At 43.8% G+C, this 27,815-nt stretch overlaps 1 long non-coding RNA gene across 2 annotated transcripts; it reads right to left on the bottom strand.

Annotated features, from left to right (window-relative positions):
- On the bottom strand, nucleotides 1–27,815 carry LOC128104353 (uncharacterized). 2 transcript variants are annotated; one of them, XR_008215969.1, is made up of 6 exons: nucleotides 27,667–27,815; nucleotides 21,868–22,096; nucleotides 18,663–18,732; nucleotides 7,399–7,487; nucleotides 5,613–6,149; nucleotides 1–2,089 (listed from the first exon to the last, which is right to left on the bottom strand). It is a non-coding gene; the product is annotated as an uncharacterized LOC128104353 (long non-coding RNA). The 2 variants fall into 2 exon arrangements; XR_008215970.1 differs by lacking the exons at nucleotides 18,663–18,732; nucleotides 21,868–22,096 and having other exon boundaries at nucleotides 27,667–27,812.

The raw sequence follows: 27,815 nt of genomic DNA, 5'->3' as shown, positions 1-27,815 counted from the left end.
ACAGGAGTTATCCTGTTTCTTTATTTACTTTCTCAAACTGTTATACAGAAACATAAGGATTATATACACCAATGAAGAACCTGTACAGTGTCTCCATATGTATATCTTTGTATACATATGCAATGTGTTAAACACGTTCCCTCAATTATTTATCCTTTCCTCCTGGTAAAAACATTTATTACTCTTCCTTTTGGAGACGAACACTAGGTGACTGTCATCTATGGACCATGAGCTGTGCGACACCACCAGGGCTTCCGAACCCCTATCTAACTGTAAACTAGTGTACAATGGTCAACTTCTCCACCCCCTCCCTCTCCCTAACAGCTGTTTTGAGGTTTAGGGTTTCTTCATAGACACAGTGTTGCAAATAATGGTAAGATGTGGGCCAGAGAAAACCATCAGTCTTGCACTTTTTCCAGCCCAGGATGGACCAAGTAGGAGAAATCAAATTGTTTATTATATCAGCTGTCACACATGTTGTGTCATGAAGGGAAGGCAAGGGGCCAAAGCTTTGGAAATAATGACTTTCCTTCCAGTGTCCAAGTAGTGTAAACAGTAAATTTTCTTGTAATGTCTCAGAGTCGAAATGATGCTTGAAACAATAAGATCACACAAAATACAGTAACGCTTTACTTTTCTTGTAGAGAACTTTGGGGATGGAAAGCATGATATTGCAGTGGGTAATTTTATATGTCAACCTGGCCAGAATAAGATACTGAGATATTTGATGAAATGTTACTCTAGGTCTTGCCATGAAGGTATATTTTTTTAGATGAGCTAATAATTTAAACCATTAGACTGAGTAGAGTAGATGACCCTTCATAAAATCTTTAATCACTTGGCTTCCTTAGAATCGATCAATCAGTTTATCTTTCTGCAGCCATTATTTTGGAGATAAGATCTGACTGTAGCCCAAACTGCCCTAGAACTCACTATGTAGCCCAAGCAGCTTTAAACTCATGATGATCCTCCTGCCTCAGCCTCCTGAGGGCTGGGATTACATACTTGAGAGGCACTCCCTGTTCTAGCTCCAACTTAATGCTTTTGTTTCTCTGGACAATCCTGACTTATAGGAACATCTTTGTTTTTCTGAGCAAAGAAAACAGATAGTGGTCTACAGAGAGAGTTCCAGGATAGCTGGGGCTGCATAGAGAGACTAAACTCTTGAAAACAGAAAAACAAACAAACAAACAAACAAAACTCTGTCTTTAGCCAGGTGATGGTGGTGCACGCCTTTAATTCCTGCCCTTGGGAGGCAGAGGCAGGTGAATCTCTGAGCTTAAGTCCAGCCTGGTCTACAAAGCAAGTTCCAGGACAGCCTGGGCTACACAGAGAAAGGAAGAAAGAAAGAAAGAAAGAAAGAAAGAAAGAAAGAAAGAAAGAAAGAAAGAAAGAAAGAAAGAAAGAAAGAGAAAGAAAATTAAAGAAAAAGCAAAGCAAATGGACAAAATCCATTAATTTGCACAAAGCCATTTAGAATTTCACACCTACAAAATGTTCTTTGAGAAACAAGAATCCATTTAGGCATCTGAGGTTTCCTATTCTTCTGGTTAGCTTGAGCTGTCACTTGATACAGCCCAGTTACCCGAGGGAGTCTCAATTAGAGGACTGTCTTAATCAGATCAGCCTGTAGGCATGTCTGTGGGGCCATTTTCTTGATTGTTGATTGATGTGACCCAGTCCACCGTGGGCAGGACCCATCAGGGAGTGTGGGATATGCGAGAAAGTAGCTGAGTAGAAATTAGGGATCAAGATGGTAAGTAGACTTCTCCCTTGGTTCCTGCCTCTGCTTCTGATGTCCCCCAGTGATGGACTGTGACTTGGAAGTATAAACTAAAATTAGCCTTTTGTCTCCTAAGTTGCTTTGTGGTTTTTATCCCAGCAACAGAAAGCAAACTGTGACACATGTCCATATACCTTAGGCCATCTTCTGCTTTTCCCATCTTCTATAATCCTTTGTGATTTCTCCTCACTTCTGCTTGAGGGCAAATCAGCCGAATCCCACTTGAGTTCAGGCAAATAAACCCAGGACTATCTGCTCTTCATTCCACGGACAGAGCTGTTCTTGCTCTGAACTCTTATTCCGCCTCTGATAAAGAAGTAAACTAATGTTAGTACGTGTTAGATACAGTCCCAGAAACAAAAGGAATCGGCGCTAACCAGAATTAAATAGCACTTGGGCACAAGCCAATGGAAGAACTGAAAACGTAAAATATGACGGAGGCTGTCTGCAGCCTGCCTCTCTCCACTCGGGCTTGGCTGGAGTTCTGACGCTCAGGGGGACGCAGTGCAAGGAGGATGGCTGAGCGCTGGAGCTGGTCGGCTGCACCAAGAGGAAAGTGTCAGCTTTATGGAGGTGATTTGTGCTCTGTGAGGATTACTTCCTAAATACCGTGAACAGAAGAGCCCCAGTCTGCCACGTAAAGTGGTGAGCTGCCCAGCAGCAGCCTCCCGCTGTCAGAGATGGGACGCGTGGTTCTAAGATGCTCAAATGAAGCAGAAGGGAGAAGCAGTGAGGAATGGTACAGAGGATGACATCCAACCTAGGAGACGTTGTGAGAGGCAACTTGTTCTTATTACGTTAGCAGACAGTAAGTTTGAAAAGATTAAAAAGGAAGGGTAGGGCAAGGGAGAAAATGGAAGGTTAGGGGTTAAAATCCCCCCCCCCTTTGTATACTCCCCTTTTTTGCCTTCTTTGGAAGCTGGGGTAGGAGTGTATTTCTTCTAGATTGAAATCCCTGTCATAAACCTCATAATCTCAGCAATGCGGGTGCCACCAGTCATCCCACGAAATGAAAAACTACAGCAGAGGCGGCTGTGGCCGGGGCTGCTGTAGCCAACTGAAGAGAGGCAGTGATCTAGAACTAAGCCTTCTGCGGGGCCTGATGGTGTGCTTCTGTAATCCCTCTGCTCTGCAGAGGCCAGGAAGGAGGGATCATCGTGAGTTCAAGGCCAGCCTGGTTTCCATAGTGAGTTTCATCCCAGCAAGCAAGCAAGGAGAAACAAAAAACAAAATGAAAACAAAGCTCAGGAAGCAGAGGCAGGGGGATCTCTATGAGTTCGAGACCAGCCTAATCTACATACCGAATTCCAGGCCAGTCAAAGCTACATAGGAAGAGCCTGTCTCAAAAACAAAACAAAATGTAAAAAAAAAATTAAAGTTAAAAACTAAGACTTTTACTTCAGTAGGAGCAGAGGGGAACAGAGGAGAAATGGAAATTGGAGCCAGGTGTGGTAAGGCTCATCTGTAATTCATCACTAGGGAGGCTGAGGCAGGAGACCAGCCTGGACTATGCAGCAAGACCCTGTCTCCAAAAAACCAAAACCAAAACCAGCTAATAAAACAACAATAAAATCAAATACACACACACACACACACACACACACACACACACACACACACATGCACATGGGAATATGATTAACTGAAAGCACAGAGGGATGTTACATTAGAGAGAGGATGCCCTTCCTGGGCCGAGGCAGCCTTGCTATATGGGATCTTCATGGACTATTTCCTGCTTTCCGAGGACAATGATAGCTTTGGATTTACACAAGTGCCATGCAGGGGCTATGTAGGGGTTCTAGGCAGTCTCCACCTCTGAATACTGAGCCTAGGACCTTTTCACTCATCATATTTTTGTTAAGAAATCTGGCCATTTTCTCAGGAGATATTCTAAAATCAGCATTTTAATATATGGCCTGTACATTGAACAATATGAGGCTTGTTCTCAGCTTTTGTTGTTGTTTCTAATTTTGTGTCTTCGGGCAAGTTAATAATTTGTCCAGGCTTCTATCTACACGGTGAAGAGCCGAAGAGGTTTTTTCTCTAACTCTCTGTCACGTAAATATTCTGTGATTCTGTGAAACTAGGTTGAGGGGTCCCAAAGCTTCAAGCACATAAACCTTACCTTAAAGTTAAGCCCAATTCCATCATACTAGTCAAGGAAACATTTATAGACTACCTAGGGTGTGCAAGAGCATACTTGTTTGCCTGCTGTGCAAAGCAAACAACAGCTTCATCAGGAGGGCTGGAAGACAGGCATGAAGTAAGCAGACAGAATGCCCAGAACTCATGGAGGGAAGCGCCTTGTTCTTCCCAATGGGAGGGTGGTGTTGCTAGACCTGAGGTAGGGTCTCTACCCTAAAAAGAAGGAAAGTATAGCAGAGCCCCAGAGCACAGGACTCACACGGTGCCAGAGCCAAAGAGAGCTCCGTCAAGGAAGGAGACTCAAGAAATATTTGGGAAGGACTAGCATCCCTCTTGAGGCATGCTGTGGTTGGATTCATTTTGGCCCCCAAAGGTTCATGTGGTAGAAGCTGGGCATGGCCGTATTGACATGACAGAGCCTCTCAGAGGTGCAGCTAAAGGGCGGGGAACCATGGCGGCTCTACTCTCAGAGAAGCACTCATACCTATTCCTTGAGAGTGGGCTAGGTTTTGAGGAACAAAGTTGGTGGGTGTAAGAGCAGGATGGTTTAATGCCTGGGACCTCTACTGGGACCTGTTCATGATACTTTTTGCTTTGTTACAATGTAGAATGACACCCACCCCCAACTAGATGTGGTAGCCTGGTCTTTGGTTCCAGAATGCTGAGACAAAGTAGCCAGTCTCGTTTCCTTCACCACAGCAGTTCAGCAGAATGGAGTAAGATAAGAAGGATTTCAGAGTACGTATAGGAGAGAGAAGACAGGACGGAAGTGGTGAATGTGGGCAGTTTGCAGAGGGCCTTGGATGTAGAGCACAGGGCCTGTGCTTAACTGACTAAACATTTCTGAGGAAGGGCACCAGAGGACATTCTGTAATAGATCAGTCAGAAACTAGACAGGGAGAGAGGACCAGAGGCACACCCACTGAGTAAGACAGACTTCGGGGACAGCAGGGATAGGGCAGCTTCCTCACTCGTGACCTGGTTCAGCCAGTGGTTCATGCTATAAAAAGGGCATATGGTAAATGAATGTGGTAGAGGGATGTCATTGTCATTGGTATTGACTACGTGCCTCTGAAGGTGTCTGCTTGTTTTGCTGGGGTATCTCCCGGAAATAGTTTTGTTTTCCAAGTGTGTCGTTGACGCAGCCCACGGTGGGGAAGTTTGGCTTACCTCCCGTCCATCTCCTAATGCTCCTTTTTTTTTCCTTTGGCTGTCTAGTGGCAGCTTGGTACATGTCTGGGTGCTACAGCTCTGAAGGGTGTGGCTCTCAATGGTCCTTTCTTTACTTCCTACCAGGACACAAGGCAGGGGTGGAAATGAGAAAGCCAGGATGTCTTCTGGCTCTCATTGTTGATTTTTTTCTTTCTTTTTGTAAATGGGATTGCTGTATACATTCTTCACAATGCATTCTAAGGCCAGTGTTTACATGGCCATTGTTGTTAGACAGGAGGGTTTTCTTGACTTCTTTGTAAGTACCCCCCTCTTTTTATTTTTTTTCCAACCTCTAGCATTTTGCATGCCTTCTTTAAGTCATAGCTTCAGAATTTTTGTCCAGCCGGGCATAAGGACAAGAGTCCTGGATTGAGGACTCGAGGGACCTGCATGGTAACACAGTGGGTATTTTAGGGACAGACCCTAGGAGGAGATTAAGGGAGGTTAGTGTGGTACATTAATTCTTGTTTACCTGAGCTCAGGGCAGCTGCCAGCTCCATCCCTTTATGTGATCACTTCTCTTTCTGTTTTTGTCTTAAGGCAGTTGACCCCATTTTGCTGATTTTTTCACACTTTAATGTCTTTGGTAAGGATTCCACAGTTGCGTTTTAGCCAGCTCTGCTTCTCCGTTCTGTACTGTAATTCCAATGGGCCTCCCTTTTTGCAGGTTAAGCACCACACTATTCACACTTCAGTTCTGGGGATTTGGGCATGTTTGCACGCATGTAAGCACAAACGTCCATGTAAGTCCAACTTCCAAAGTTGCTTCAACTTGTTTGCAGCTATTTTCATAAGATTTTGAGTCTGTGTTTTGTTTGTTTGTTTGTTTTTCCTCCCTCAGATTTCCCGTCGGGGGCATTTCACTTTAGGACCAGTGTTTGGTTCACTGTAGAAGTGTGGATGGTCTCCTTACCCCTAGAACCGACTGGTGTTTTCAGTGGGCTTGGATGGGAAGCTGGAGCAGCCGGCAGGAAAGCTCAGGTTCTGGTAGTCATGCTCTTCTCGACAGCTGCAAATATGCTCAGAAGTGACATATTTGAAGTTGTTAGTAACATTGACATATAACTTTATGTGGTGGAACACAGATCACATCACACACAATCAAAGGAAAAGTAAAAACCACACTAGGGGACTTGCCACAAGTTGCCAAATTACACATTTTGGATTCTAAAATGTCTGTGGAAAGAGCTGTGAAGTCATCAAACACAGTATAGTTTTTAAGTTTGAGAAACAAGGAAAGATTCCGGTTAAGGGAAGTACCGTCAAGCAGGAGATGAGAGAGTGACAGAACTCTGAGGGCATATCCCCTGCTAGCTTAAAGACTGGCACAATGCAAACATTGCTGGTCGTCATGGTCTGGATAGGTGTTTCTAGGTTCCTGACTTCTTATTCAAAGTATACGCAGATCGCAAAGTAGCAAGGAAATGTTATTGATGAGAGAAGCAGGAGTACAGGTCAGATTCACTGCTGACGAGAGAGCAGACCCCTTGAGTTCAGAGTACCCAAGGGTTCCACATGGTTATTGTATGAGGAGGAGGACTTTGGCTGCTAGGGGTGTGGTGTGGATTGTTCTCTGTTTTGATTGACAGGCTTGGATTATGTAAGTTTTTCTCTATTGTACATGTCCTTTGTCATAATGCATCTGATTAAAATTATGATATGCATAAGATGGTATACAGAGGATTTTCCCTGAAAGTTCACTCAGAGGACATAGTTTGCTATATTGTGTATGCATCCAAAACCAGTCTAGGCTAGATTGCTCCCCTCATTTCTGTGTCTGGATATGTTCTAGAATACATTTGCATAAAACTATTGATGGTTGTAAGAGAAGAGAAACTTATTCCGTTGTTCAGGGTGTAGTATATGGCAGCTTGGTCAAGGAAGGAGGGTCCTCAATTGCTAGAATTGACAGGAAAGGGATATATATATATCCCAAGCCAAATGGAGTCCTAGCTTGCTAAGCAATTCTGTATGCTTGCCTGGATCAGAAGCAAGGGGGTGGCAGAGTTATATTTACAATATGGGACTCTTATTAGAGAGAGATGTTGGCTGCTTGGTGCTTTAGAGGAGCTCTAAGGTTCTGGCATAGCCATGAGCATGGCAGAATGAGTGGTGACCGAGGTGGAAGTTTGCTGAGCTAAGACGCTCGGGGGTCAGTGAGATGGGCAATGTCTTAGTCCCTGTTCTATTGCTGTGAAGAGACACCAGGACTGAGGCAATTCTTATAAAGGAAAACATTTAACTGGGGCCTTGCTTACAGTTTCAGAGGCTTAGTCCATTATCCTCATGGCAGGGAGCATGGCAGCACTCATGGCACTGGAGCAGTAGCTGAGAGCTACATCGTGATCTGGGGGGGGGGGGGGGAGAGAGAGAGAGAGAGAGAGAGAGAGAGAGAGAGAGAGAGAGAGAGAGAGAGAGAACATGTGAGAAAGGAGAAAGCCTGGTCCTGATATGAAGCCCACCTCCAGTGACACACTTCCTCCAATAAGTCCACACTCTACACCTACCCCACCAAGGCCACACCTCCTGATCCTTCTAATGCTTTCAAACAGTGCCACTCCCTGATGACTAAGCATTCAGATACATGATTCTATGGGGCCATTCTTACTCAAACAAGCCACAGGCAGACTTCTAGGTCGTCTATATGGAAACTGTTAGTGACACAGAGCAGGCTTGCAACTCAGAATAGAGACCAAAACTGAGCCAAAGAAAGATTGTGTCTCTTCTCATTGGCTTCTGTAATGAAAACTCAGTGTTTCATTGCTGTGGTTTTTGTGATGTGCCTCCTCCAAAAGTTTCAGCTTTGGAAATGAATTCTCCTTTTAGTATGTTGATGGCTTTTGGAAGTAGCACCATTGGGGGGCAGTTAAGGTTAGATGAGGTCATGAGGGTGGAGCCCCATGGTGACATTGGTGGCTTTCTGAGAAAAGGAAGACTTGAGGCTGACATATTGTTGCACTCTCTGGTCATGGGTTGTATACAAGTAAGTGAGCAAGGAGGCAGGCCCTCACTAGAAGCTGGTGCCTTGATATTGGACTTCTCAGCGTTCCAGAATATCAGCTGCAGCATAACTATGTGGTATATAGCAACATAAAACAGACTATGACAACAATCCGTTTAACACTCATTTAAAAATCAGGATGCCTTAAGTGCCAATCAAATAGCAGATGCTGTGAGTTGTTGGAGTTAGAAACACACAAGCAAACAAACAAACAAACAAACAAACCAGTTAGCTGCATCTCCAGCAAAGGAAGCTCACTCTAATTGGAGTGGGTGTTTATACTCGCTATCTCAAGCCACCTTGAAAGCTCCTGGAGCTGTAGGGCTATGGGAAGGGTGAAGCCAGCAGGCGTGATGTGCTGGGCATGTCAGATAACCATGGGGAAATGGGGAGCTCAGAGTCCACCCAAAGGATGCAGCTGGTAAATCTATTTTTGTAAAGATTTAGTGTGTGTGTATGTGTGTGTGTGTGTGTGTGTGTGTGTGTGTGTGTGTGTGTGTGTGTGTCTAAGTGTATGCCACTTGTGTGCTGGTGTCCTTGGAGGCCAGAAGAGGGAACTGGATCCCCTGGATCCCCTGGACCTGGATTTATAGGCAGTTGTGAGCCACCTATCATGGGTGCTTGGAACTGAACTCAGGCTGTCTAGAAAAGCAGAAAGTGCTCTCAACTCCTGAACTGTTTCTCCAGCCCCAAATGTTTTTCTTTTATTTATTAATTTAAAATTTTTTCATACAATGTATCTTGGTCATATTCTTTCTCCTCCCCCAACTCCTTCCATATACTCCTCCAACTTCATAATCTTTCTGCCTCTTAAAAACATAAGCAAACAAACAAAAAAGCACCAAAAGGAAAAAAAAACATATTTACCTACAAAAAAAAAAAGCAAACATAGAGTCTCTTTTGTGTTGGCCTGCTACTTCTTACAAGCATGCAACCTACCCGTAGTGTGGATGATGATATAGCCAGTATCACCCTGAAGCATGCAACCTACCCATAGTGTGAATGATATGCCCAGTATCACCCTGAAGCACAAAGCTTATTTTCCTTCTCCTAGCCTCTGTCAACTGTAAATAGCTTCTTGGTTACGGGGTGGGATTCCCTTCTCTGTGCTGGTATTTTGTCTGCCTTAAATTTGTGAGATCTTGTACATGCCGTCACAGTCTCTGTGAGTTCGTGTGTGCATCATGTGTGTCTGAGAAACACTATTTCCTTGGAGTCATCCTTCACCTCTGGCTCTCACAGTCTTTCCGCTTCTTCTTCCATTTAGATCCCTGAGCCTTGAGGGGTAGGGGTGTGATACACACATCCATTTAGGACTGAGTGCTCCAGAGTCTCACTTTCTTCACATTGTCCAGTCATGGGTCTCGGTGTGTAGTTTTCCCATCCCAGGACCTGCTTACAAATTACCACACAAAGGCTTATATTAGTTGTAAATGCTCGGCCAATAGCTCAGGCGTATTACTAACTAGCTCTTACATTTTAAGTTAACCCATATTCCTTATTTACCCTCTGCCACTTGGTGGTACCTTTATAAACATGGCATGTTCATCTCCTCCTCCCTCTGCATCTGGCTGGCGACTCCTCTGACTCCATCCTCTTCCTTCCCAGCATTCTCAATATGGCTTTCCCACCTAACTTCATCCTGCTCAGCTATTGGCCGGTCAGCTTCTTTATTAAACCAATCACAGTGACAAATCTTCACAGTGTACAAAAGGATTATTCCACACCTGTATTAATTCCCATCTACCACAAGAAGAAGCTTGCTGATGAGGGTTCAGCAAAACACTGACCTATGGGCATAGTGATATATTGTGAGAAGTCATCTTGCCTTGAAAAGAATTCAGACATGTAGGTTTATGACAGTAAAATGTTATAATTTTATGATTTTTTTTAGCAAACAATTTAAAAAGTTTTAAAAAAGAGCATACTAGTAGTTTGGTGGCCTCTGGTTTAAATAATTATTGCTGCAGGTAACTTTGGGTTTCTGACTTTGCCCTGAACCTGCTGGTGATGTCAGAAAAATGACATAACTTCTTTGGACCACAGTGACCCATCTATCATGAAGAGCAGTGACCTGTGCTAGATGCTAGAGTCTTTCCCTAGTTCTGTGATTCTGTGATTTTGGTATCCAAATAAGCTAACTTCCTTCCTTCTGCCAGGGTTAGGGAGTCTGAAGGCTGTCTCTTCTCTGCTCCTTTCTCTAAAATATATAGAGTGCTGTCACTCTCTAGCAGTGGTTCTCAACCTGTCTGTTGCAACCCCTTTGGGGGCTAAATGACCCTTTCATTGGGGTCACCTAAGACCATTAGAAAACACAGATGTTTACATTATGAATCATAACAGCAATAAAATTACAGTTATGGAGTGGCAGTGAAAATAGTTTTATGGTTGGGGGGTCACTACAACATGAGGAAATGTGATAAAGAGTGGCAGCATTAGGAAATTTGAGAACCACTGCTCTATAGGAATTCATCTGATGACTGATACTGGCCCAATTGCAATCAAGAAAAAGGGACCAGGTTTGGAGCTACTGAGATGACCTTTCCTTTCTGTCCCTTTCTCCTATGCCTGTGGTCAGGAGGGATGTGGGGGGTGGCTAATGGAATGGCTCAGACAGATTCATGCTGGAGTCATGAATCTGTTAGTGATGTCTGTGAGTGGGAGCATCCTTTTCCCTGGGCCCCAGCTGTCACCAGCTGTAGAGCTGGGAATAGAATGTCCTCCCGCAAGAACTTGGAAGCTTCCCCTTGCCAGAGGAGAACCATATCATCACATGCTGTGGTTGGAGCATGAAATGTGTCCCCTACTCCCAATCTGGTAGGCTCTTGTGTTGGAATGCTTGGTCCTCAGCTGGTAGAGTTGCTTTGGAACATTGTGACATCTTTAGGGAGTCTCACTGGAAGAAATAGATCAGTAGTGCTGGACCCTTAGGTTTTACTGTCCGGCTCCATTTCCTGCTTTCTGATTTTGGAATGTGACCAGGAGCCTCATGCAGTGCGGCCATGCCTTCCCCACTGTGCGGGACTGTATCCCCTCAAACTGTGAGCCAAGACGAAGCCTTCCTCCTTTAAGTTGCTTCTTGTCAGGTTCTCATTGTTACAGTAATGAGAAAAGTAACATATCTACTTGTTTGGTGCCCCCCCCCCCATGCCTCAACGACAGAAAGCAAAATGTCTGGACCAAGCTAGCATAAGACCGCTTTGACTAAATTATAACTTAATGATTTTCTTTCTTCAGCATTGTTGTCTTAAAAAATGACTATCGGTGGTGGCGCACGCCTTTAATCCCAGCACTCAGGAGGCAGAGCCAGGCGGATCTCTGTGAGTTTGAGGCCATCCTGGGCTACCAAGTGAGTTCCAGGAAAGGCGCAAAGCTACACAGAGAAACCCTGTCTTGGGGGGGGGGGGAGACTATCTTCAATGATTCAAGATGTCAGCTCAGTATTTCCCATGTGGCTAGTTACCCTGAAAGTCCTATAACGTTGACAGAGGAGTTGTTGGTGGGGCCAGGTGACTCTTCACTGAGCTTTGGCTTCACTGAGTGAGGCGAGCAAGAAAGCGGGAGTTGAGCTGCTTGGAGAGTTTTCAGAGGTTATGTAAAGAGTAGAGCTTCCCATGAGAAAGAAGAAGGGAAACCTAGGAAGGAAACCAGTGAAAAGGCTTCCTGGTGGATGACAGATCTCCAACATGAAGTTGGGTGAGGCTTGGCCCTGTGTCAGTGGTTCACAACCTTCCTAACACTGACATCCTTTAATACAGTTCCTCAAGTGGGGTCACCCCCAGCCATACATTTTTTTTGATGCTACTTTGTAACTGTAAATTAGCTATGGTTATGAATTGTAATGTAAATATTTGTGTTCCCCAATAGTCTTGGGTATCCTCTGTGAAAGGATTGTTCAATCTCAAAGGGGTCATGACCCACTGTTTGAGAACTGCCCTATGAGGTCTGTGATCATATTATCCACTTCATCTCACAAAACCACCAGCAACATCTTTATCACTTGCTAGTGATGCTTGCTAACATTTTGATATTGCCAGCTTCAATGGTTGCTTGGGAAGAGCTGAAGCCTGAGGCTACCCTGATGGTCCAGCCACTCACAGGTTACGTGTCCTTTATCAGAAATGCTTGGGACCAGAAATGTTTAGATTTCAATGTCTTTCAGATTTTAGAGTATTTGCATAGACTTTAATAGTGGGTTGGGATTTTTGGATTTGGGAATTAGGGAAGTTCAATCTGTGTAAGTGTTCCATAATATTTTATTGTCAAATATTATTGCCAGAAAATAGCGTATTTTGCCAAATAAAAGTATGGGCCTCCTTCTGCCTAAGGAGACCTACATAACTAATTTTGGTTTTACCCTTGGTTAAATAAAATTGGAACAAAATTTAGTGTCCAATTATATATCACCTGTTCCTAGTATATTTCTTTTTTTCTCATCATCTTTGACTTCTTTCCCCATTTGGAGGTGGAACAACCCTCTCACAGGGGTCGCCTAAGACAGATATTTACATTATGATTCATAACAGTAGCAAAGTTACAGTTATGAAGTAGCAGCAAAAATAATTTTATGATTGGGAGGTCACCACAACATGAGGAACTGCATTAAAGTGTCACAGCATTAGGAAGGTTGAGAACCACTTCTGTAGAGTTTATGTATACAAAATTTGTGACATTTTATTTTATCTATGACAAGGTCTCACTATGTAGCCCAGGTGGGTCTTGAACGCAATTAAATTTTTTTTAATTTTATTTATTGTGTATATGTATGTAGTTGTGGATGGGAGTGTAGGTGTGACTGTGGCATGGGTGTGCATGCAATGTACATGTAGAGGTCAGACAACAACTTTAAAAAAATAGATTCTCTCCTCCCATGATTTTGAGGCAGAATCTCTCTTGTTATTTCTGCCACCTCATTGCGTATGTGATATCAGGATCCAGTTTAATAGTCCAAACTCAAGCCATGCTGTTTGAATTTACATTCTAAATATCTAGATTAGGAAAGCACATCCAAATTTTACTGAGAAGCAACCACCTCACCCCCTATCCCCAGGGCTGGGAATTGAACTTAGGCCTTCACATTTTCTAGGTAGGCCTCTATCACTGAACCATATTCCTAAGATCCTAACAAGTCTTTTTTTTACATTATGTTTAAATTAAAGCTGAAAAGAGTAAAGTCTCAAAAGATTATAAAGCTAGAATATAGTAAAAAATAAAATGACTGAAGATACCTAAATTTGGGCTGTGGATGTAACTGAGTGGTAGTGTGCTTGCCTAGCACATGAAAGACCCTGGTTCAATGCCCAGCACTGCAAAAACCAACCCATCAATCAATTAAACAAAAGAAGTCTAAATTAAAAATAACAGCTGTTAGCCAGGCCTGCTGGCTCACACCTGTGATCTGAGGCGGGGCAGAAGAACTGCCACGAGTTGGTGGCCAGCTGGGACTACATGGTGGGTTCCAGATCAGCCAGTAATATAAAGCAAGACCCTGTTTGAACAATTAACAAAAGTAATTGAATAAAACAACTTGAAAAAAGTTTATTAACTGGGGCTAGCGAGATGGTGCAGTGGGAGAGGGCTCTTGCTGCCAAATCTGCTGGCCTGTCTTAGGAGCTCACGTGGTGGGGGGAGCCAATTCTCAGAAAGCTGTCTTCTGACCTCAAGAATGTGTGGCACATGGGCACCCACACACACGCAATAAATAAGTAAATGTAAAACTCGGTCCATTCATGTTTAGAATTTTCCCAGGCCGATTTCAACTTTCTTTTTTCATTTTAGCCTCAGTAAATTGAGGTTCTTATTTTTTTATCTTAAGCACTTCCAGACAAACCAGGGTTGACATCCAATAAAGCAATCATGAGGTAACTGGACATGGCATCTTATGGTGAGAACTTGTTTTATAATTTTTCCGTAGGAAGGGGCTTTCTAATCACAATCCTAAGACCAATTTCATTAAAAAAAAACCCATACATTTTACTCTAGATTTAAAAATACTTGTGTAGCAGAAAACTTCACAAAGTAAAAGCCAAACAAATTTATTTACAACAGAATGCCAATCAACTGCCAAGAGCTCCTTGGAGTAAATTCTTAAAATTCTAGTAGAAAAATGGACAAAGTGTCAGAAAGGGTAATTCATGCAGAAAGGAACGCCACCAGAGTTCAGTTCAGTGGCTCAGTGGGTAAAGGCGCTTTCCCTGTGTTCTGATGAGTTCGAGCCCTTGGACCCGTATGGTTGAAGAGAACAGATTCCTGCAAATTGTCCTGCAAATTGTGCCCACATACATGCCATGGTGCACAAAAGTGCTTTATTTTTAAGGACGTATGATAATTTACTGACTTGCAGAATTATATTGGTAGCACCATCTCTTCCTTAAAACCCACCAGGCAGAAATGCCATGGCATGCATATGGAGGTCATAGGACAACTTGAAGAAGTCAGGACTTTTCTTCTACCTTGTGGGTTACAAGGATTGAACTCAGGTTGCCAGGTTTGCTGGCAAGAGCCCTTACCTGCCGTCTAATTAGCCCCAAAGTCAAACTTCTTGTATACTGGTTAAATAGGAATAAAAAACCTGATCTCTTTATAAATATTAGATTGAAAATCAAGGACGTCTTATTTATTTTTTTTTGTGTGTGTGTGGGGGTGGGGTCTTGTGTGTACATGTGTGAGTGCATGTGTAGAGGAGACCAGAGGTCAGTGTTGAGTGTCGTTCTCAATTGAACTCTGTACTTCTTTCCTTTTGTGTGTGTATTTGTGTGGGTGCATGGCTGCCTCGGTATGTATGTGGAGATCCGAGGACAACTCGCAAGAAGGAGTCAGTTTTCTCCTTCCACAATGTGGGTTCTGAGGATTGAACTCAGGTCCTTAGGTGTGGCAGCAAGTGACCTTACCCTCTAGGCCATTTTGCCTGCCCTTCCATCTTACTTTTTGAGACAGAGTCTCTACTGAGCCTGGAGCTCACTAATTCATCTAGACTGCCTGGCTGGCAAGCTTGAGGGTCCCCCTGTTTCTGGCTCCCCAGGGCTGCAGTTACAGGTACCCATAACTGCACTGTTGGGGGCTTTGTTGTTTTAACTTGGATCCTGGAGGATCGAACTCAAGTCCTTGGACTCCTGATTTTCCTGCCCCCACTACCAAAGAGCTGGGACTGTAGGTACATGCAGTTGGTGTACCACCCCCTGACATCTTAAAAAAAATAAACAAATAAGGACTTTGGATTTGATGACCTATACTTCTTTCCCCTCCCCCCCCCAAAATAATCTCTGGATAATCTTGATATATAAGAGTGTAAACTGTGAAGAAGCACACAGATGAAGCTTGTGAACTGCCACAGCTGTCATGAGCTTCACTATGCACACTCAGGAGGTAAGGTAGAACCTGCCGGAAATCCCTCACCAACTTCTTTCTCCTTTAGAACTGTTAGTATTGCTGTGATGAATCCATGACTGCTGTGGGATTTTGTACACTGTGAAGATGAGTCTCAACTAAGGCGCCTTCTTCTGATTGGTTTAATAAAGAGCTGAACGGCCAATAGCCTGTAGGAGACACCAGGGTTAATTAAGTTATAAGAGCTAGTTGGGAACAAGACTAAGCTAAGGCCAAGTTTTCATACTTAATAAGAAGTCTCCATGTCATTATTTGGGAGCTGGCAGTCCAAGAAAGCCCAGCTACACTCAACCCCAAAGCAAGTTGAGTAGAATCTTAGTTAGGGTTCCTATTCCTGGGGTGAAACACTATGACTAAAAAGCAAGTTGGGGAGAAAAAGATTTATTTGGCTTACACTTCCATACTGCTGTTCATTGCTGAAGGAAGTCAGGATAGGAACTCAAACAGGGCAGGATCCTGGAGGCAGGAACTGATGTAGAAGCCATGGAGAGGAGCTGCTTACTGGCTTGCTTCCTCTGGCTTGCTCAGCCTGCTTTTTTTTTGTTTTGTTTTGTTTTTTGAGACAGGGTTTCTCTGTGTAGTTTTGCGCCTCTCCTGGAACTCGCTTTGTAGACCAGGCTAACCTCGAACTCACAGAGATCCGCCTGCCTCTGCCTCCAGGAACCTGGAGGCAGGAGCAGAGGCAGAGGCCATGGAGGGGTGCTGCTTACTGGCTTGCTCAGCCTGTTTTCTTATAGAACCCAGGACCACCAGTCCAGGGGTAGCACCACCCACAACAGGCTGGGCCCTCCTCCATCAATCACTAAGAAAATACCCTACAGCTTGCCTACAGCCCAATCTTATGGAGGCATTTTTTCAATTGAGACTTCCTCCTCTCAGAAGACTTTAGCTTGTGACAGGTTAACATCTAGCCAACACAAGAATCTATGTTCTTATACTTGGTTCTGAACTTGTGTGTGAATAGAACCATGTAGCAATGAATCCTGCACCCTTAGTGGGACATTTAGTTATATTTCAAATTACTGTGTTTCTTAATTTTGTATAGATATGGCAAGAGCAATAAGGATTATCAGACTGGCTAATGCTCCTGCTTCTTCTAGGTCTTAAATTTGAACCTGAAAGTTAAGAGAATTGCAAATATTTTTGTCCAATAAAGTTATCTTTAAAAAAATCTAAAGGCATTTAGGAAATGTACACCATACTGCATCTATTATATTTTTCTCCAGTGTTATCTTCCCAAGCATGGTTAGACATTGGTCTTAAACTTGGGCTGATACACCAATCCTGCCAGATGATACATCCTTGGTGAGTAACCTAAAATGACCTGGGAACTTTTCTTGCTTTGTTCTTTGAGCTCATATTTGACCTTCTGCTTGGTGATATTAAAGCTGGGAGAGGATCCTAGAAGATCGTGTACTTAAACCTTCTCTACATTTGAATATTTGGAAGGAAATCTATGTGCCTGGTCTGGTCCTAGCTTGAGTCCTGTGTGGTGGGGTCCAAGATACACACACACACACACACACACACACACACACACACACACACACACACACAGAGATACACACATATATACACACACAGATACACACATACACACACACAAACACATACAAACACACACATATATACACACACAGACACACACACACAAACACACACATATACACACATACAAACACACACATATATACACACACAGATACACACACACAGACACACACACACACAGACACACACAATCTTCTCTATGCTCTTTGTGGTACAAGCCAATTATACTGGTTTGGTTTTTGTTATTCTTTCCATTGAGAGAACCTGGAATCTCAGCTCTGGGTTTCAGGGCTGGGGCAGGTCTTATTTTCTAAGCAGTAACCAAGCCACAACAGAAATAACACAATCCCTAACAATTAAAAAAATGCCTTGAAAAACAATATCAATAGCACATCCTCTGGCTAACTCAGAGTTTGAATTCAGTATCACACCCTGAGATGCCTTCACAGAGCACTGGGCCAGCCACTCCTTCCATTGTTCCAGCCAGCCACACCACAGCTCAAGGGAAGTATATTCCCCAGCTGGGTGTGGTCAGTGGGCAGGCGGGGTGGGGGGGGTAGGGGTGGGGATGTGGGGGGTGTGGGGGTGTGAGAGGATGGGCAAGCCATGGATTTCTTGGTTATTATAACTCGGGAATGATTTTTTTGTAAACTGGCTTTTATAAACAGGGCTAAGCTGGAAGATTCTCTCATTTCCCCTCTCTGCCTTTCATCGCTACAATTCTGAGTTCCTTACCTCATGGTAAGAGGTTCAATGGAAATTAGATGCTTTTATCTTTGCTGTTGTTTCATTTCTAAGTGAGAAGCTGGTATAATTCATACATATAATTATAAACTACCCTCATGGGATTTGATAAATGTTGGCACTCAGGGCCTATAGAAAAAGTCATAGAATGCTATGCTGGACTCGAGTCCTTCTGTCGGTGAGTGACTGGGCTTGAAGGCGTATCATTTGCCTGAGGTTTCATAGGCAATTAGTGGCAAAGAAAACTAGTATCTTGGAAGCCCCATTTTCCAGTCAGAGACTCTTCTCTTATATTTTCATTCTCTCAGAACACACTGATACTGCGGGAGTTGAGAGCATGCGTGTTAGAACAGCATCTCAAGAACATAGTTAAACGTTTCTTCCAGGGACCAGTTGAACAATCTGAGGAAGGCAGACTTCAGCAACACTTTGCTTTGGTGGTTTAATGATACTTTCCATGATAAGTTTCATTTCCAACTTCCCAGTTGCCCTTTGGTGGTGTTACCGATTTCTGTTTTTAATACTGCTGTCAATATGCTGCCTCCTTAAGACTCAAGAAGTAAGGGAGGGCATTGTTCTGGAAAGTTCCAGAAGATCTCTTCAAACTTCTCCTTATATTACATTGGTTTTGATGGCTGAATGGCCCATCACAAACCTTCAGCTGTTGGTTGCGTTCACCGATTAAGCCTGTGTCTGTGTCGTAGGTTCTATTCTGGAATCACATTCCTTTAAGGGGAGGTGTAGTTGGAAGGACAGAGGATAGAGGCAGTTGCCAAGACAGGGGAAATACATAGAAAGGCATGGGCCAAAACTACAATAGGTACACCATCAGATACTGACCGTAACTTGTTTAAATGAAGAGTGAGAATTCATTCAGAGGTAGAGGTCCATCTTGTGGAATCAGAAGAAGCTATGGGGCAAAGAGGAAGTATGGCAACCATGAACTGGAGAGCCTTAGCCAGGATCATCTCCCTTCTTCCCTTTCATGCTCTCCCCTCCTCTCACTTTTTTTCCTTTTTATACTGACATTTCCCTGTCCTTCCTTTCTCCTCCCTCCCTCCTTCCCCTCTCTCTCCTTTTCGGTCCCTGTCACCCACCCCTCTTCCCCCTGCCTCTGGTCTTTCTCTCTTGTTCTCTGTTTCTTCCTTTCCCCACTAACTGGCCATCTCTGACTTCCAAGTCTTCATCCCAGGGAATCTGTTTAGTTATCTTATCTTGGACTAGGGCTCACGCTGTGATGGGCAGAGCATCAAGGAGAGATAAGGCTACCAGATCCATTGTCGGGTTGTGTAGGGGGGGGGGGTGGTGGGGGACGGGCCTACTGCCCTGGTTCTTAGAGGACCAAAGCTAAGGCGGCCCCCTGAGGGCACTAATAGATAGGGACTTGGAACTTTTCATAGTGACTGTCCTTCACGTTGTTCCTGGAACTGGAATGTGGTTAATGGTGAGAGAGACATCTGCTAGTTCACCCATTGCTCCCCTTCCCAGTTTGCAGGTCTGGGGTGTGGAGGAAGGTATGCTGGGAGGGGAGGAAGCAGATGGCATGGGCTAGAAGAGAAATCTTGCTTGTATGAGGCTGCCATGGAAATGAGAGGAAATCTTCCTGTAGAGCCATAAAACTGGAAGGCGCTATCTCCTGAGCCACAGGACAGCTTTTACAGGGTTTGACGCTGCAGCCGAGAAGGTCCTGAGAGGCAGCCCACAATGATCTCTTTCAGACCCTGCCTCCGCACTACCTTTCGGGAGCCTAGAGCTCCTCCCTGAGACAGCACACTCCCAAAATTCTCAGACTCAGGTGCTGCAGGCTTTCTGTTTACATTCAGCAGCCTCACCCTTTCCTCTGGGAGGGTGAGTCACTGCCCTGGATCGCCAGTGTCTGAGCCAAGAGACAAGTCAGAGGTGACTGTTAGGGGGCTAGAAGCTGTCCTCTGCAGTGAGGGCAGTCATCACCGCCGCCTGGCCATCGACAATAAACCCACCACAGCCTTTTCTGTTTTATTGTAACTCTCACCGACACCTAGAATGATGATCTTATGAGTAGACTGTGTGTGTGTGTGCGTGTGTGTGTGTGTGTGTGTGTGTGTGTGTGTGTGTGTGTGTGCGTGTGTGTGTGTGTGTGTGTGTGTGTGTGTGTGTGTGTGTGTGTATGTGTGTGTGTGTGTGTGTGTGTGTGTGTGTGTGTGTGTGTTCTGCAGTGGTCAGTTTGAAAGGTGAGAAACATTAAGAACAGTCTCTCTGCCAAGTGATGTTAAATTTCTCACAAAACAAGGCCATTTTTTTTGAGACATCCTGGACTAGCAAACAGTATAGGGCTAGCAAAGGGTATATACAGCAAGGGCCCCAGGTTAGCAAAACCCAAGGTCCACCTCATTAAAGGAACAACGCCAGAACCAAGAGCCACTTAATAGAATTAGAAGACAAAGATGGGGAGGGAGACCAGAAGAACTGGGGGAAGAGGGCCGAGACCAATGATGGGGGCTGTCAGGCCGACACTGCAAGCGGATTGGTTTGGGTCCTTGTCATCAGCAGCCAAAGCTGAGCAGTCACTTTCCTTAAAGCACCTTGGATCTGACAAAGCTCCTTACTCACACTCAGGATGTTGCTGCAACCCAAAGACATGTTCTAGAGGGTAGCCATCATCCCATTCCGAATGAATAAAGTGAGGCTGGATGCAGTGAATGTTTTAAAAAGTGTCCCATTGTGTGAGTCAGCTTTCTAAGACCCGAGGGAAAAAACAAAGCAAACAACCTGACGAAAGGTTTATTTTGACTCTTGGCTTCTAAGGTTTTAGTCTATGGTTAACAAGCCCTGTTGCTCTGGGCCTCCGGGATCTCCATATATCATAGGGAGGGCACATGGCAGGCCAGGTATTTTCACCTCTTGTCAGCTACGCGGCAAAATGAGAGACCGGGAGGAGTCTCAGTCTCCTTTGATGACATGGCGCACAGCCAATAAGCTAACTTCCTCCCTCTAGGCCCCGCCTCTGTTTCTTTTGTTTCCACCTCCCCGCTGGGATTCTGCCTGGATTGAGCATGCACAGGTCCTGGGTGTGCTGTCACAATCTCTGTTCTTATGTGCAACTTTCCTGTCCTAGCCAGAAAGTACTGTTTCCTTGAAGTCATCCACCATCTCTGGATCAACCCTTCTCCCTTTTCCTCAAAGATCCTGAGCCTCAGAGGGGAGAGGTATGGTATAGATGTGCCCATTTAAGGCTGAACGCTGGAATCTTTTATTCTCTGTGTGGTGACAGTGGGTCTCTGTGCTAATTGCCATCTATTGTAAGAAGAAGCTTCTCAGATGAGGGCTGAGAGATGCTCTGATCTATAAATATAGCAATATAGCATGGGGAATTACTTTAATGGTATACCCATTTAGCAGAGTAATAGTATTAGCTCTTCCCTAGGGCCTATAGTCTGTCCAGACACAGGTTCTTGGCCCTGACAACAGTGCTGGGTATGGGTTCCATCTTTTGGAGAATAGGCTCCACATCTTAGAGGTTTTATCACTTCCCAGTGCTTCTACTATTGGGGGGCAAGCCTTCAATGCATGGCCCTTTTGGAGGCATCCCAAGTTCCAAACCACAGCATCCATCTAGTGAGTTTGGGAGCTGGGATACAGACTTGGGTCCTCTGTTGCATTATACTGTCTTACATTCTCTTGCTGTGTCTCAATAAAGCACACCAGCCATTATTGTCTCACTCCATTCTCACAATGACAGTACAAATTTGCTTAGTTTTTATTATGCAGATGAGGAGAGACATGATAAATACATTAAGTACAGATTGATTATGTACCAGACTCTGGCCTGAGTTCTCTGTGTTGTCTTCTTTGGCTTTTACCACAGTTCTACCACCCTTCATTTTGTGGTGGGGAACCCAAAACTTGGAAGGCTAGGAGCCTCTCCGTTATCTGTATGACTGTGCAGCATCACAGAGAGACTTCAGATCTGGTCCTGTTGTTCTTCAGTAGTCTGCCTAATTACATCCACATGGGATGGTTCTGAGCATGGAGCCCAGACAGGCTTACCTCAGCTGACCCAACTCACCTCATAGAATTCACTTTTCACAGCATTCACCGAGACCCTCTTCAGTGCTCAGCCCTTTGCTAAGGGTGAGGAGGAAAACTTGCACCAAAGATGCCTTTTCTCTGGGAACTCACAGGGTGGTGGGGAGGTGTAACAGTGGTATTCACACAACCAAGCATCATCCAAGTGCTATCGCAGAAGGCCTTTATTTCTTTGGGTTCTACAGAAATTTTTTCATTTCTTTTAAAATCTGAAGAAAAAGATGAATTTTAGGGCCAAAAGATTTGTCTTTATGTATATAATATTTATCTTGCACTGATGCAGTTGTAACATGTAATTTACAGATACAGTCAGTACTCCCTGCCCCCAAAACATACCTGCAGATTCTACATCACAGATTCAATTTTTTTAAAAGGATGCAAAATGTTGGAGGAAAAAAATTGCATCTTTCCTAACATATACAGACTTTTTTCTTGTCATTATTTTCTATAAAATACAGTATGACAGCCAATTATGGAGTGTACAGCTTCTATTAGGAAAACCATCCATAGCTGATTGAATACAGGAGGGGCCCGAGAGAGCTCAGTAGATAAAAGTACTTGCCATGCAAGCCTGGCAGTCTGAGTTCTGTCACCAGCCCCTACCTAAGAAGTCAGATGCAGGGATGGGCATCTACAACCTCAGCACCTGTGTAGCAAGATCGGAGGCAGGGGCATGATAATCGACCAGACGCTCTCAGGCCGGTATGAAGCACAGCTACAGAAGCAACAAGAGAGACCATGCCTCAAAATGAGGTGGAAAGTGAAGATTGACTCCTCAAGTATGTCCTCTGACCTCCACATGCAGTCAGTGGTGTGCTGGAGCCTAGACAGACAGACAGACAGACAGACAGACACACACACACACACACACACACACACACACACACACACACACACACGCACACGCACATGCACAATAGACAGACAGACAGATAACTGGATAAATAAATAATAGTTTTTTAAAAGAAAGCATACAGGAAGATGTGCCCAGGCGTTACATGATACTATGCGATTTTCAGTAAGGCATTTTTGTGGTGGTTTGAATCAGATTGGTATATAGGTTCACATATTTGAATGCTTAGTCACCAGGGAGTGGAACTGTTTGAAAAGACTAAAAGGGTTAGGAGGTGTGGCCTTGTTGCAGGAAGCATGTCATTGGGGGTAATCTTCGAGGTTTCAAAACTCTATGCCTAGCTGAGAGTCTCTCTCCCTGCTGCCTGCAGATCAGGGTGTAGAAATTTCAGCTACTTCTCCAGCACCATTCTGCCTGTGTACATCCATGCTCCCTGCCCTGATGATGATGGACCAAACCTCTGAAACTATAAGCAACCCCTCAATTAAATATTCTTTTAGGAGTTGCCTTGGTTATGGTGTCTCTTCACAGCAATAGAACCGTGACTAAAAAAGACTTGATCATCCTCTGTGCCAACTGAAGGATGTATAGATATACACACATGTGTGCACATGTAATTCATACACTTTTGTCATGGACTTGGTATGAACACAACCACACTGCCATGGTACCCTGCAAGATCTCAGAGCAACAGTATCTTTGAGGAATGTTTTCATTCTCATCCATCTGGTGACCAGCCCTTTTTTGGACTCAGTAAACATATGTTTTACAAATATCATGTGTGTGTGTTTTCTTTTTTTACATAGGAAGGCGCAGTAGATCAGCAATGCCTAGTTCCCACAAGTGTCTTAATATGTCCCTGATTGTAGTAATGTATTATAAGGCAAAGATCCTGGCTGAGTCTCGGGCCTGGTTCTCCCGTGGGCCCGGTGATGTGGGACGTGAACTAACTTCTAAGTCAATCAGGGAAGGTAGGGAGCTGTGTTGAGAAAGGTTTTTTGTTTTTAAGTCATGTTTTATTTAATTTGTGTGTGTGTGTGTGTGTGTGTGTATGTATGTTTATGGACATATGCACCATGGCAGGCAAGTAGAGACCAGAGGACAATTTGAAGAAGTCAAATCTCTCCTTCCACCATGTGGATCCTGGGGCTAAAACTTGGGTCATCAAGCTTGGAGGCAGACCCCTGTTTCTGTTGAGCCTCTCACCAACCCTGAGCACTTAGTTTAATAGCAGCAGTTGTAAGCATGATCGTGGCTCCCAATGCTGTGCCAAGAGTGTTCTCCTTGATATTTTTTGAGCACATGTTTGGTTTGATGGATTTTTGTGAATGTTCACAGCTGAACTGGGCAGTTCTGTAGGGACTCCTTTTGTGTTTGGACTTAGGAAGGAGGGCCTTGCCTATCATTGTCCTTTTCATTCTTAAAAATGTTTTCACATTTATTTATTTATCTATCATTTACTTATTTATTTATTGTGTGTGTGGCAGGGCAGAGTCACACGCCATGGTGCCTGTGTAGAGGTCAAAGGACAACTTGCATTGATTCTCTGTTCTTCTTTGCGGGTTCCACGGTTTCATCTCAGGTTGTCAGGCTTGGGAGCAAGTACCTTTACCTGCAAAGCAATATCACTGGTGCTTGGGGGGAAAAAGTGAAACTCTTTAAAAGAACTTTGCCCTTCAAAGAAGTGTATTTACATCCTCCAATGGCAGGATATATTTGTGGGTAAGACTCAGGAGGCTTTAGCTAGAAAGAACTGGACAAGAGATACCAGGAGCCAAAATTTCAGGGTGTGGGCAGTGATATGGATGATGGGACCTCCAAAGGGTTGATAGTGGAGGTTCTCGAGGAACTCCATTTGAGAATGACATACCCTGTAACTCTGGAAGAGCTGAAGCCCTTCTGTCCAAGTAGAACACACCTGACCTTCAGAGAGACTGTGTCCAACTAGCATACTGTGAATGGCTTGGGGATTTGCCTCTTGCCTTTGCATTTTCCTGCAGGGGTTCCATCTACAGACACCCAGAGCTCCTTGGGCTCCTTGGCTCATTGAGGGCCTTGGTCCAGTTTAGAGCACCTCCCCAGTGTTTTAAAAACAGATGGGTCAGAATTGGCTCAAACCAACATGACTAATAAAGAACGTTACCCGGGCTTTCTGTAGCCATGAAGACAAGAATCATTGTCTGTCTTTGCTGATAATCTGGCATGGGCCAAGTTTATTCTCAATACATATTTTCATGCAGTAATCAGTAACTTGGGCAATAACTCATTTGGAGGGTACCCCTGAGTGTGTTCGCTATTCATTTATTTTTACTCAATTATTTGTTCATATGACAGATGTACAACCAAATTGTGATAGTTACCCACTACTTACAACACCTTTAATGGCTTCTTGATTTTCTTGAAGAATGACTAATTTAATGACTGACTTAGGCCTTGTGTGGTCTCTGGCTTTTCCGGTTCCCCAGTCTTCTCTCTACCTTCTGGTCTCTGCTTTGCTCTTACACAGCCTAGACCTTGGATCTTCAAATAGTCAACATATTCTCCTGCAGACTTCAGACAGAGCAGTGTTCCTCCCTGTCAGTTAGCTCTACCTTTCACTTTAGGTATTTGATTGAATACTACTTAACTTAAAGATGGTGTTTCTGACCTTCATTAGGTCCAATCCTGTCTAAGCAGTGTTCTTTAGAAAGTTTTGAGGTTCCTTTTGGGGTACTAATGCCAATTGTTTGGTTAGAAATTAAAAAAATGATGCTTATATGTATGCTTATATTATCGTATTGTCTCACATATACAATGGATTATGATTAGATCAGAATAAATAATTTGGTTTTTCTTTTGTTTAGCCTCATTGTCTTAATCCTCCTGCCTCAGCTTCCTACTTACCGGGATTCCAGTCATGCACATCCAGTGCAGAATTTCTTTCTGACAGCCAAATTGGCCAATTAAGGTATTCCTTGACAGATAATAGATTAAAATGTTTACATATATTAGAATATTATTTATCCATTAAAAGAATAAAAGGAGCTGGACAGATGGTTCAGCAGTTAAGAACACTGGCTGCTCTTCCAGAGAACCCGTGTGATTTCCAGCACCCACATGATAGCTCACAACTATCTGTAACTCCAGTGCCAGGGGATCTGACACCCTCATCTGGCCTCTAAAGGTACCAGGCACACACACAGTGCACAGACATACATGTTGGCAAAACATTCATATTCAATTTTTTTTTAAAGAATGAAATAAAACTTGGCATGGTGTATAAATGGAGGCTTTTCTCTGTCCCACCCTGTTCCCAAATACCTGGCAGCCACTTCCCAAATTATTGACTTGGAGGCTTAATATTACTTATAAATGCTTGGCTGATAGCTCAGGTTTATTACTAACTAGCTCTTACACTTAAATTAACCCATAATTCTTATCTGTGTTTAGCCATGTGACTTGGTACCTTTTCCCAGTACAGCATTCTCATCTTGCTTCCTCTGAATCTGGCTGTGGACTCCCTGACTCCACCTTCCTTCTTCCCATCATTCTCAGTTTAGCTTTCCCACCTAACTTCCTGCCCAGCTACTGGCCAATGAGCATTTTATTAAACCAATTTGAATGACAAATCTTTACAATGGTCAAGAGGATTTCCCACAGCAATGGTGGTACATGCTATAACCCCAGCATTCAAGAATCTGAGGACAGCATAGGCTATGTGATGAGAACCAGTTTGCCAACCCCTCAAAAATTAAAAACAAACAAAAAACAAAGAAAGAAAATGAAAAAAAAAAAGAAATCCTGTCATTTATTGCAACATGGGTAGAACTGGAGGGCATGCTGTTAAGTGAAACAAGGCTGGAGGAGGAAATAAGCGCGTGTGCTTCCCTCATATTACAGAAGCTAAAATAATTGTCAGACTTCCTTTGTGATTCTTTGATTCCTGTGGCTAATCTTCCTAGATTTTCTGCTGGGGCAGGAACAATGTCTGATGCTGTTTGCTTTCGTCTCTCCAGTGCTTACAGGATAATAAAAAGTTAATCAATACTTGTTAGCCATGAGATAAAGTGAATAAATGATAATAGTGGATAAAAGAAAGATGAAGGCAAGAATAAACCCTTGTTGAGCCAAAGGGAAGCATCTGTCATGGAATATAGAACCACTTGTTTAGGGAAAAGCAGGCTGACCAGTACGATACCCAAATTAGTCATATAACAGACAAGACATTTTTTGTTTTTTGTTTTTGTGGGGGAGAGAGGGAAAATCCCATAACCAAGCAAGCCTCACGTACAAAATGATAGATGCCTATTATGTATTTTTTCCCTTCTCTGTATTTTTCTTAATGGAAGCAAATGGAACTTTCCAAATATCACTGTATGATTGGAAAAAGTGAAGTGCTCCGTAGTGCCATTTGGGGGGAAGGAGGGGGCAGACAAGGCAAAGATTCTGGAAAGGGTTTATGTTTTCTAATGGAAATCAGATGTGGGGCTCATTTACATTGCTCTGCTAGAGGGCTTCCTTCTCTCCATCAGAGGCTGTGTCCAGCCTAGGATGTCCAGAGCCCCTCTAAGAGGCAAATACTCTTTGCATTCTGGCTCTCTATGTACCTCAGTTATTTGCCCCCTCTGGCTTGCAGTGGAGCCGAAAGGACACTCTGGGCAAACCTCAGACGACTTTGAATCTGAACCTGCCTGAGAAAGATTTCTCTTACAAGCTAAATTTACATTTCCACTCGACAGAAAGGTACTGCTGTGTGGCCATAAAAAGCTGGCCAAAACCCTGTCACCTTTTGCAGTTAGTCATGTTATTTTTGGTTCGTGCCAACGCGGAGCACAGCTGTGACTCAACAGAACCACTGAAGCAAGAATTTGGAGTTGAAAGACCTCAACCCCAGAAAGCACTTTTTCCCCCCTTGTGGGTCATTACGCAATGTGTCTTGTTGCTTACCTTTCCGGGTCTTCCCTGTATACACGGGAGTTGGGCTGTCCTTTGGAAGATGAAATCTCGGAGTTGTGTCAACGCCTTCCTCAGCTCCCACTGCAGGCTCAGGCTGGGAGCTTTCCTTCTTGGATGTTTGCTTTACGTAAGTAGTGACT

This window comes from Peromyscus californicus, unplaced genomic scaffold (assembly GCF_007827085.1).
Source record: "Peromyscus californicus insignis strain IS unplaced genomic scaffold, ASM782708v3 Scaffold_8__1_contigs__length_139910024, whole genome shotgun sequence".
In the NCBI taxonomy this organism is placed as follows: Eukaryota; Metazoa; Chordata; class Mammalia; order Rodentia; family Cricetidae; genus Peromyscus; species Peromyscus californicus.
Note: the sequence above shows the minus strand (reverse complement) of the source record. Positions and strands in the feature narration are given on the sequence as shown.